This window comes from Siphateles boraxobius, unplaced genomic scaffold, assembly GCF_051911475.1.
Source record: "Siphateles boraxobius isolate OS27281-9 unplaced genomic scaffold, OSU_SipBor_1 6, whole genome shotgun sequence".
Taxonomy (NCBI): Eukaryota; Metazoa; Chordata; class Actinopteri; order Cypriniformes; family Leuciscidae; genus Siphateles; species Siphateles boraxobius.
Window position 1 is genome coordinate 26,320,989 of NW_027509186.1, and position 13,181 is coordinate 26,334,169.

Below are 13,181 nucleotides of genomic sequence, written 5' to 3' on the forward strand. Positions count from 1 at the left end.
CAGAACGAACAGATTAGATGCCGAGAAAAGAGGACTAAATGAGAAAAGATGAGCTGAAATGAGATTAGATGAGAAGTTAAAGGATGAACTTAGACTAGACAACAAATAAAGAAGAGAGGAGACTACATGAGAAGAGATGAGATGCACTTAGATGAAATGAGACAGACGAGACAGCATGAACTGCACTACATGACAGATGAGAAGACTTAATGTGATAAGATGAGAATAGATGAGAAGAGAACGGATAAACTGAGAGTAGACAACAAAGAAGAGAGAACACTATGTGGGAAGAGATAAGTGACAGAATGACAGAATGGACTGAAAGATGACAGATGACTAAATGAGAAAAGATGAGATGAAATGAGATCAGATCAGATTAGAAGAGGAAGGATGAACTGGGACTAGACAACAAAGGAAAAAAGATTCAATGAGAAATTAGTAGATAAATGATGATGAGACTACATGGAAAGAGGTGACTACGAATAAAAAGACTATATGAGAAAAAGGTGAGACTACATGGAAAGAGGTGAGACTAGAAAAGACGAGACAAGATCAACTGAAAGTAGATGACAGAAAAGAGAAAATATTAAATGAAATGAGATGAAAGGAAAAGGAATATATTCCGGAATAGACAACAGAGAAGTGGAGACTGGTTGAGAAAGAAGATAGGACAAGGCGAACCTAGAAGACAGAGAAAAAGATGGAGAACAAAACAGGAGAACACAACTCCACATGAGAACACAAGAGCAGAGACTAGAAGACAAGACAGATGACAGAACGCGATGAGAAGATACTAGATAACAAGATACGACAGATGAGATTTAACGAGACTTGATGAGAAGAGACATGCTGAGCTAAAACGTAAAGAAAACAGAAGTGAAAAGGCAGTCACACAATAGGACTCGATAAGAAGACACAGGATTAGTTGAGACTCGAAGACAGAGATTAGAATGAGATGAGGCGAGACTAAGTGAGAATTAAAAAAAAAACATGAAATGAGGCTGAGAAAGAATGATTAAAAAAGAACAGGAAGCTGTGGGTGCAGGAGAGGTCAGGGAAGGTGAGTGAATGATTCTGACAAACAATAGCAAATCCCCAGCCTTACATGAGGTAGCATGCAGCAAGAACGGAGCACCTCAGATCAAAGACAACACAATCTTGCCCTCTCATTACAAACACAAAGCCAGAGGAAGACAGACCAGGCCATGGGTAGCACACACTGCATGGGATTAAAGCCTTTGCCGAGAGGACAGAAAGAAAAGGATGGAGCACAGTGTCATGGGAGCGCAGAGACAAAAATGCACCGCAGTGCTTTAGGAGACATTTGTTTCAGAGGAAACTCAGGGGAGAAAGACTTCTGAATCTTTCTGTATATAACAGAATCTCCTTTTTTTCTTATTTTGCAGGTGGGACAGTCTCTCTGATCCATTAAAGGATGACCATGTCTGCTTTTGATTGAAATAAAAGCCCGTCTTCTACTTTGATGGCAACCACAATGCTTCAAAACCCTGTCCTAACATGCACACAGACGCAAGGCTGTGATTCAATACAAATGAAAAATATCAAAACGACAAAATGCTAAATATGTAAATCTAGCCCCTCCAGCAGTAACATTTTTATTTAAAACTCTCACACTCAATGAAAAGCTTAATTTTTGAACTTAATTTAAAAAAAGTTATTAACAAAATACATTTCATAAGCAAGCAATTTTTTAGACAAATTTAATGTTATATGCCGCAAGCTACAATCTGTTGCTGGTGTACATCAAAAAATAAATACATCTAAAAAAAAAAAAACAGAGTAATGCTGCTGTCAAATCATCAAATCAAAACTTTTATTGTAAATGGTCTCATATTGATTAACATATAAGAGTGTGTGAACAGTTGACCCTTCCTCCATCTGCACTCCTTGGTGCAGTCTGACAAGCCCGACGGGAACAGACCTGTAATTACTCTCCGAGCGCATGTTAATACTTCATTAAAACAGAGACCGTGTAAATGAGCCAGTCATTAACAATGGCACAATTTGGGCCACTCATACACGACACGGAAGGTCATCGAATATCCCGCAGCATGTGTGGAGTGTGTGTTTGATTGAGCAGATACTTCTAAAAATGAACTGTGTCCACTAATAGCACCGTTCATTTGCTCGTGCAGTCTGTATTAGTGCCTAATTTACTAAAGAAATTATGCAAATCAAATAACAGCACAGACAAGTTATGAACACAATTTGCACGTTGCAGTGTTGTAAAATATTAACAAATATTTTTTCGTTGATTGAAATAAAGCTGAAATAAAATAAAATATTAGATGAAAAAAAACAATGAAAATTAGAAATGTTGCCTTTGTAACTTACTGAAAAAAATAGATTTAATTTGAAGAACTAATATTACTAAATATAAATTACAGCTAAATAGACATTATAAAAAAAACTAATAAAAAATGACAAAATCACGTAATATACAAATAAAACTAGGCTAATTCAAAAGATTGATAAATATTATAATAGTACTGTAAATCATACTAAAATAACCAAATCAATCAGTGGTGCGTTTCCCGTACAATGACGTAACTCGCAGGTTCGCTACCATAGTATGATACATTGTTGTGATCAGACGTGTTTGTTCGAGGTCTTGCACCAACTGTGCTTAGATTTTACTTTTAGTTATTTGTACACTGTGGTGCTATTTTGTCACGACTCTGACTTTAAGTTTTCCTCTGTTCTGTGTTAACATGGGGCCTAAACGTGGTCATTCGAATTACTCTTCGGTCGTTGATGATAACGCGTGCTCTTTATCTCACTTGCGCGACCGAGGAAGATGTTTAGTTTAGCTTAAGAGGAGTTTCCTTCACTGCCTATCACCCCGAGTAAATCGCCGATCATAAAGAAAAGAGCAAGTGACGATGCTCGAGCTGATGTCTCATCGCAACTGTTAGGCTTTTCGGCTGGAGATCGTGATAGAAGGAGGAAGCTGTGGCCAGAGGTTCAGAAAGCACGTGCAGAGGGGAAGACGGCATAGGCTACTTCGTCAGAGGCAGAGCTTTCATTCAAGGACAGGGTGAAATCTTTCTTTCTACCTGAGATGTTTTCATCTTAATACCTGACGTTGCCAATTTTTATATGTCAGGTATACTTTTAGGACAGTGATACAGATTTTGACACGTACTTTTTACTTTTTTTCTGTTTCGTCTTTAAACGGCAGGGGTTTAAGAGATGCTGTTAAGTGAAAAGCCTTATTTTTGTTTACCAGACAGTTTGGTTCTGACTTTGTCGTTTTTCAAGAGTCTCACTCTAAAGATAGATAGAACTTTTTTGAAATCTCAGTGGGGTAGCGAGATATGGTTCTCTCATGTTTCGGAGCATTCAGCATGGGTATCTTGTTTAAAAAAAATTCAGGTCATGTTTTACATCCGTACTGTGATGAGTATGGGAACTTTTTTCACTTTGTCAATTAAATATTGAGGGGTCTGTCTCAGAAAATCCTAAACAAATTTCCCAATATTGTTATACATTTTAGGCAAATTTTTATAGTTCTAAATTTAATGTAGCTGATTTAGTTACTTTCTGTAAGCACCTTGGTTATGTTAATTCTATTAATCAGGATCAAAAAGTTTTTTGGGATTTACAAATTACTGTTGATGAGGTTAAGGAAGCAATTTCTCAACTAAAATGTAACAAGTCGCCTGGTAACGACGGGATAACGGCTGAATTTTACAAGTCTTATTCTGAGATTATATCCCCTTTTCTCTTCGAAGTGTATATCGAGAGCTTAAATTGCTCTGAGCTTACAGCAAATATGAAGCAGGGTGTCATTTGCTTAATACCTAAGCCTAAAAAGGATACACTTTTCTTAGACTAGAGACCCATCAGCCTCCTTAATAATGATTATAAATTGTTTGCCCTTATTTTCTTAAGCCATTTCAAGTCGATTTTGAACTCCATTATTGATGAAAATCAATCGGGTTTTATGAAAGGCCACCATATTTGTAATACTATTAGGCTTGTCTTCGACCTCATTGATTACTCTGATCTTATTGAGGATGACAGTTTAATTCTTTTTTTTGGACTTTTTCAAGGCCTTTGACACTATTGAGCATCCTTTATTTTTTTTCTGTTTAGAGAGTTTTCGGTTACGGGTCCTATTTTTGTAATTCCATGAAAACTTTGTATGCAGGAGGAAATAGCTCAGTGAAATTAGGGCATGGTACAACCCAGAGATTTCTTCTAGAAAGAGGAATTCGGCAGGACTGTCCAGTTTTGGTATATCTTTTTCCAGGCCTTCTGTCATTTTATTAAGGATAGTAAGATAGAAGGAATTCATATACAGTAGCTGGTAGAAGTATTTTAATTAGTCAACTAGCGGATGACACAGCCTTATTTAAAAAAAAAAAATCAAGCCAGGTTCATTAGGCAATTAAAAGTATTCAGTTGTTTTCAAATGCCTCAGACCTGTACCTTAATATAAAAAATGTGAAATATTAGACTTGAAAAGCTTCCCCCTTATACCTATGGATGGTATCCCTGTCAAAGAAGCTGTTAATTATTTGGGAGTTGTTGTCTCTGAATTCTAATCCTGCTTTTGAAAAGATTAAAAGCAAATTGAATCTCTGGTTATTAAGGGACTTGTCCCTTAGAGGTAGAGTCCATCTGTCAAAGGCAACCTATGTTGCTTCATCTATACATTTAGACAATAAACTATAAAAACTATTGATCAGATTTGATTTAATTTTCTATGGAAGAATCGTGTGCACTACATTCGTAAATCTGTTGTTTTAAATTCGCTTAAAAGTGGTGACCTTGATTTTCTTATACTTTAAATAATACCTTCAAAATTAATTGGTTGAAATTGTGTTTGAAAAAAACCTTCTTTGTGGAATTTTATTCCTAATTTTATTTTTGATCCGACTTGGGGGCTTTTCTTTCTTTCTTTTTTTTACTAATGTGTGATTATAAAATTGACCTTTCATGCTCAAGCTTTATTGGCTTGGAAACTTCTCTCCGCAGCATTGTTTTATTTGGAATAACCGTTGTATTTTGTATACACAAAAGTATTTTTTTCAAAAGCTGGTTTGAAAAGGGTATTGCTTTAGTTTGTCATTTGTTTAACACTCAAGGATACCTTATGACGTATGACGAGTTTCTTTCTGTGACTCCCAAGGAATTTGCTCTTATATTTTCTGCAATCAAATCTGGGATAATTTCCTTATGTAGAGATGTGTTGTCATCAGTTGACATTGACATAATTAACCCAACTGACACAGTATGTGGTAAAATCTGTTTATTACAGTCCAAAAACAATAACAAATCTATTTGTTCTCTAATTTTAAAGGAGGTTGTCACCAAATCTTGCTCTATTGCTTATTGGACTAAATTTGTTAATGAGCTTGATCGGGAAAGTGTTTGGTTATAACCTACGTTTTTTTGTTACAAACATGGTCATCTCTTTCAAGATAATGCACAAATTCTACCCTGTCAAATATTTCCTAGTAAGTTTAAGAAAGACATTGATGTAAGTTGCTATTTGCACTTGGAAACAGTACCCCATATTTTCTGGCATTGTATTCATGTTAAAACGTTATGCTATGAGGTGTCTATGTTTATTAAGGAAATGGTACTCTTTAATTTTGTGTTGCATTTTGAAAATGTAGTTTTTGGATATTCAAAGTATGATAACACTGTGATTAAGGAGGCTTTTGTAATTAATCTGTTAATTTTATTAATTTTATTAGTTAAATTTCACATCCATAAGTGTAAGTTTTCTAACAAAAAGTCCCTTTTCTCAGTATTCTTTAAAGAATTAGAAAAATACTTTTTTCTAGTATCTAGTAGTAGATACTAGTAGTAATCTAGTAGTAATGGAAAAGCTATTAAGACTGTTCATTTGTGTACTGTCTTCAAAAAAAGATACATTGTTGAAGAAATCAACTATAGTCACGACTGTTTCCTGAACCGTACTGTCGCAAATTGGTCGTTTAAACACGTTGGTTAATGATGTCACGCAGGTGGTGGAGTAATAACTATTTTTAATGAATCTGTTTGAGATTGAATTAATGCTAGATGTTATGCTATAAATTACGAACATGGCATCTGAGGACTATTTCTCATTTTCATTCTGAGTTATTTAGCTTAATTTCCAGATTCAATAATAGGCTCGTTCTTATGTAGCTACAAGAGCACGTTCGCACATGCACGCTCTTCAAAAACGGTGCTTTAAATCTCTTTACAAACTAAAAGACGTAAATGACATTTGTATGTATTCTAAATAAAAGTACAGATTGTACTGAATGTCAGTTTGATTATTTTGCTCAAGACAAGGATTTATTAAGTCCACATGTCATAAAAACAAGAAACTATGCTTCTAACCACAGGTCGAGAGCTATCATTCCAACCACACAACTTTGTGATGCTGTTTGCAAATGTTCGTTAAAGCGATGGTTTCGGGAAACACCGACTCGTTGGACTATGCTGACAATGACAGAACTTGCGACCATAGTTGGCTAACGATGCTTTTGGGAAACGCGCCCCTGAGCGGTTACTGAATATTTGATTCACTTATTGAAAGTTTTAATCGATAATGATGACATATTCATATTATATTATATTTCACAATATAAACATTTTTATGGAAATAAATAAATAAATAAAACGTGTGTACAATTATTTAATATTTATTTATTTGTAAAGCAGTTTAATTTCATTCAATGTCGTTATTAACAATGTTTAAATAAAATAACAAAAAAATCTACAAATTTGCGATAAGTCATGAATCATATGAGCCTAATTTGCATAAAAAGGAGGCTGTTAATGACTTCATTTAAATATTCACAGTGTAGTGCTATCTCTGCATGCACTTATGTAGTAACTGATTTTTTAAAAACTGTTAAAAAGTGGATCAGACCAAGCACCAAAACAAACTTGTAGCCAATCAGCAGTAAGGGGCGTGTCCACTCATGATGGAGGAGGAGAAAGAGCTCAGTGCACAAGACAGACATTGGCACAACAACTATAGAAAGAAACAGATTGCAGAGAAAATTCAAAAGAGGAAAATGCCAGGGGAACTTACTTTGAAAGGTTACGATCAGACAAGAGGTAGGACCCACCTTAACATTGATGAAGCTTTCCAGCATTGGAGAGACTTAAGCGAAGGCCGAAAACAGACACTGAGGTCGCTTTATTTCGTCTCTTCACTGAGTAACGTTGCTTTTGCTTTGTTACACAGAACTAATATATGCTGTCTTTTGCAGAAATATACTCGTGTGTCATACTCGTGTGAAATAAACTTGTGTGTTTGTTCATTCGCATTATTATCATTTTCATAAGCCCGGAACATCTAAACTTCCTCCACCACCCGTTTGAAGCATTAGCTCACAAAGGGTTTTCAAAAAGTGAGATAACATACTCCTATATGTTTTTTCTTTTGGTTCCCCTCTTAGTGATCGTTTGTTTTGGTGATTTCAAATATCAACAGTGTTTACCAGAAATCGCTTACACCTGACAATCCAGGTGTCAAATCGCTTTGACACCTGGATTACGAGGAGTAAGTGAACGGGAAACAGGTTTTTGTATCAAAATTCCACATATTACATAATCACATGCACACAATCAGTTTTTAGCTATTTGGCCAGTGTAAGAGAAGAAGCATCTAGGAGACAGTTGGGCCCCCTGGGAGGCCCCCCATCAGCAGCTGCTCCTGATCTCTGGCAGGATGACAGAAGAGAGAGGAAATGTAAGGACAAGAAAGAAAGAGAGAGAGGGAGGACAAGAAGGAAAGAGACTGGATAGAGGAGAGAGAAGAGAGTGAGGTGAGGTGCTGACAGGCTGGCAATGAGCCCCATGACACAGCCTGTCACCTGAAGATCAATCAGAAAAGCGGAGCCTGGGCCAGCTTGCCGCTTCACCGCTGGCGGACTCTCTCTCTCTCTCTCTCTCTCTCTCTCTCTCTCTCTCTCTCTCTCTCTCTCTCTCTCTCTCTCTCTCTCTCACACACACACACACACACACACACACACACACACACACACACACACACACACACACACACACACACACACGCAACAGAAGTGTACTCTCTCTCTCTCTCTCTCTCTCTCTCTCACACACACACACACACACACACACACACACACACACACACACACACACACACACACACACACACACACACACACACACACACACACACACACACACACACACACACACACACACACACACCAGAAGTGTACTCTCTCTCTCTCTCTCTCTCTCTCTCTCTCTCACACACACACATACACACACACACACACACACACACACACACATTATATGTTGCAGAATAATTAGCTCTGGAGAGAAACATTAAACCCTGATAGGTGGTAAAACAGTAGAGGGTCTGAACCACCGGTCTGGCCTCCAAACCAATTCAAACTATAAAAACATTATTTTTTTTTAATTTGCCAGTCTATAGAGGATAAATGAGAATCAGAACAAAAAAAAAGAAGCTAAAACTAACATGACACAAATACACAATAATAACATGACACAAAGACAACACAACAAAAACTAATAAATGAAAAGTAACTCCATGGCTCCATCCAAACATCCATACTTCCTTAGATATAGTAGGAGAAAAATAGTATGTGAAAAGAAAATGTCCAGTTTCACACAATGCGTTATAATACCTTGGCATTAAACCACAGAAAAGTAAATGCTGATGCGTGAATAATACAACAGTGTCTGCAAATTTGAAATCTACCTTTTCTGACCAATGTTATGGTACAGGAACTTAAGCCGAGTTCCTTCTCAACTATTAAGTGACTCACTGATGTGCTTTACTCAAATGTCCTGTGCAGAAACTGTGATTCAGGTGTTTGGTTGTGGGTGTTTATTGATTCTTAGTGCTGTGTGTTGTGATTATGTAGAAGAGGCTGGTGTTATGATGTTCAGAGTAGCTTGCTGTGAACATCCTTCATGGTGTCGGTGGAAAAATGCCAAGAGTGAATAAAAACTGACTTTTTTTCACAGAGAAGAGGAGACAGCATCTTTCACTCAATGAATCATTCATTCATTCAGTGATTTACTCACTGATGCACAGAATTACTGACATTAGTTTGTTCGCTCACTAATGCACCTGCTTAATTGAACTGAGCATTCAGGCATTATATAAACTACAATTTTTAATCATCGTTTTTTCTACCCAAACTTTAGACAAATTCTTCCGTTTTTTGGCGAATACAAGCCATTTACAGCACAAACTGGCTTAGTAATGACTACGTGTCAAAGAAAACATAAGAAAAGACACTGTGAGAAGACAATTTCACATGTAAAATTTAGCCATCATATTCGAGTTGTATTAAAGGAATAGTTCAATTAAAAATAATAATTCTGTCATAATTTACTCACCCTCAAGTTGTTTCAAAACTGTATGAATTTCTTCCGCTGAACACAAAGCAAGATCTTTTGAAGAATGTCGGTAACCAAACAGTTGATGTACCCCATTGACTTCCATAGTAGGAAAATAACCCAAAAACTATGGAAGTCAATAGGGTACATCTGGTACAACTGTCTGGTTACCGACATTTTCCTAAATATCTTCCTTTGTGTTCAGCAGAAGGAAAAAAATCATAGTTTTGAAACAACTTGAGTAAATTATGACAGAATTAAATTTTTTTCTTTCATATTCCTTTATACCTTTATTTGGGGTTTTGTTCTTTTTTAATGCTTTAAAGCTCCAGTGCACAATCTTTGTAGTTGCATTAAAAAGAGCGATCAACACTTTGAATATACTTTTGTACTGCACAGACGAAAGAAAGTCATACAAGTTTGAATTGACAAAAGTTGAATAATCATTTGGGGGTCAACTATCTCATATAAATAACTATCAACATATAAAGAGCAAAAAAGCAACATTTCAGGCTCTATGGAGAACTGTATTCTAGGCTTGAGCTACAAACTAATGAATAGGATATCGATTTTCTCAATGTTAAAAGCAGCATCTTTTTACTCCATGAAATAAAGAGGTAAAGAACGCCGATTTAAAATCTCTGAGAGATTATCTGAACAGCTGAATTGTTCATAGTGTTTTTGGCAGATATAAGTAATTTTGCACTCGTATTAACTGGCATGTAAATTCATGGCATGAATCAGAGAAAGGGATCCCTGATGACTACTAATGACTATAGCTGTTGACTGTTTTTTGACAGTGTTCTCCCTCTCTTCCTCCATCTCTCTCGCTCTCACACACTAGCTGAACATGTAATAGGATTACTATATGTGAGACTTTATTTTGCAGTCATCTCATTGCTTAGACTGTGAGATTGGATTCACACACTGACATTCACAACAAATCTATGCAATATAACATACACATACACACACATACATATATATCCCATGGAATATTGCACTGTCACTTACATCTAGACAAAAAGGACATTGTTCTACAATGCAGCGCCACATTAACACTGCCACTGTTAAGATTGTCTTAAAGTTGCAATGAAACAAAAGTAGCAATAGATTCTTGTAATATATATCTGAGCGAAACAAAGCACAGATTAATTGTTCATAATGAGATAATAACAATAACATTTAGCTGTTAGCCAGGGGGTAAACAGTCTTTTCAGATTCATTAGACCAATCTACATTTTGATGTAACTGAAAAAAAGACCAGTCTCAAAAAATATTTGATGATTAGCTTGACTAGTCTAAGCTGTTTATGCAACTACCGGCGGTAGTTTGTGTATTCATTAAGTTAAGAATAAACGTAAAGCTAATGTTAGCTTCTCTTTTGTTTTGAAGCTCTCTGCATATACCTATTATGTTTATACTCCATAATCATTGAGATTAAGTCATTATATGGAGGCTGTCATAAAAATCTTGCTTTTGAGGAAATGGCCTCTAAATATTCCAAACAATTTTCAAACATTTTTTGACAGAATTAGCAGATCTATTCAAACATCCATATATAAAATATTTAACCTATATTTATTGATATGCTATCTTTTCAGTTCTTTATTTCTAGTTGACTTATTAGTTATGGTCACTGTGGCGAACAGGACGGCCGAGAGACGTGAGAGAACGGCGCGAGGCCGGTGGTGTGATTGCTTATGAGCAACACCTGTGAAGCACACCGGTCTCGCATCTCTCACGGAGGAGCGGAAGCATAAAGGAGGAGCGATGACGTTGATGATCGAGAGAGGAACAGGCCTGTATTTTAGTTGAGTTTTATTTTAGCCAGCAGTCGTTCGCGAGGGGCTGCTGGCCGTTTATTTTGGGTAAGCCAGCAGTCGTCCGCGAGGGGATGCTGGCGGTATTTTAGTTTGTTTGGTTTTATTTTAATAAAGTATTTAAATGTTCGCCGGTTCCCGCCTCCTTCCCTGAACATTGCTACAGTCACTGAATGATTTTCCTGAGGTAAATGTTATGTTACATATTGACATTTTTCCGTGGTTGAAACACTGATTGTGCGATTACATGAAAGATAATACATTTTAGTAAGTTGTACTGTATACCCTCAGATGTACATACAATCATGTTTGTTTTGTGTTCTAACAACACTACAGTGATCATGCCACACTGAAGACAGTCAAAAAACATTTATTGTTTGAACTTTGCAATAACATTGATCTAATTTAAAAGTTTTTGTTTTGTCATATATCACATTTTTTTCTACAAACGGATCATCATGTCTCACAACTCAGAATGATAGAGCATGACACATAAGCTGTTACTTTTATTTCTCACATTATAGACCTACCTGCCACAACGGTAGCAGCCAAAAAATAGGTTGCCGACAGACTAATCTAGTGCGCTTGATTAATCCAGTGTCCAAAAAAGTCTTCCTAAATACTGCTAATTCTGTATGCACTTGACTTAAATCCCAACCGGAACAGGAAACAAAAATTGCATTTGCGCCATAAATTATTCACAAATTACAAATGAATGAGCTCCGATGGCATGGAAAAGCTCTGAGGTATGATATCAGAATGCATAACTAGGCCTACTTATAATATGTCAGCACTCTGAAAAATGTATGTATAGCTGTGTGAAAATGAGTGTGTGTATGTGTATGTGTGTGTACGAAGAAATGAGACAAGGCCGCAGGTTTGTGAGGGAAGGTGATCTGTCTGAGTTGACAGAAACGAACCTGGTATTATCACTTTAGTTAGCCCTTGGCATTTTCTTATCAATCTCTAGAGGCCAAGCCACTCTCTGTCACTCATCAACCCACCCCACGATTTTGAACTTTACAAAGTCAGATGATGTAATCTCGCTCTCATGTCTGCAACAACTAATCAATCGGTAATACAAATAATCCTCAACTAATTCATCAGTGTTTGATGGTTTCTCTACTGTAAAACTTGCTTAAATGTTAGAAATTCAAAAAAGTATTTCCTTTTTTTCCTTTTCAGAGATTTAGGAAACAAACTCAAGTACACATTCTTGTTTCTCCGAAAAACAATGCTACAGCCACCTGTGTCGGAATATCTGTTTTTGTTTTGGTCCATGTGATCCTGCCTGCTGCCAATTTACCCAATAGTATTTCGACACCCTGGGTTGCCAGTTGGTAGAAAACAAAACATATTGCAGTCATGGAAGACAGCAAACAAACTGGGTCAGAGATTGCAGATTCTATTATGTTCCCTGTATGAAGCTATTGTGGAGTCTCTCGGAATTTCAAGTTGGCCTCTATATAAACCTAGGACAAAAGTGTGCAATGCTAAGCCAGGTTGGAAAGATCATGTAAAAGAGCTCCATGCAGAAGCCTGAAATACTTTTAAAAAATAGGCTGAGTCAGGCAAATTCACTGGCATGGAAGCTGCAAAAAAATAAGTGTAATTACTTCTGGAAAGATTTTTTTTTTTATTAATAATTGCAAAACATCTCTTTAATCCAGTGCTTCTCAATTCCGGTCCTGGGGACCCACAGCTCTGCACATTTTATATGTCTCCTTTATCTGACACAACTTAATGAGCTGATGATCTGAATCAGGTGTGTTAAATGAGGGAGACATACAAAATGTGCAGAGCTGTGGGTCCCCAGGACCGGAATTGAGAACCACTGCTTTAATCTAATATAGATGGTGTGAGTGAATCTCACAGTTATGGCAGAAACATTATTGTGAGCTGTTAAACTGTGTAAAAAGTAATCTGTTTGTATGTAGAGTATAATGATGATGTTGTTATCACTTCTGCTGAAGTACA

General features: G+C 36.5%; 1 protein-coding gene across 3 annotated transcripts in view; it reads right to left on the bottom strand.

The window, feature by feature from the left end:
- The window catches only part of grik4 (glutamate receptor, ionotropic, kainate 4), a 454,446-nt gene that overhangs the window by 77,181 nt on the left and 364,084 nt on the right, over positions 1–13,181 (bottom strand). The gene's annotated exons all lie outside the window — the stretch shown is intronic.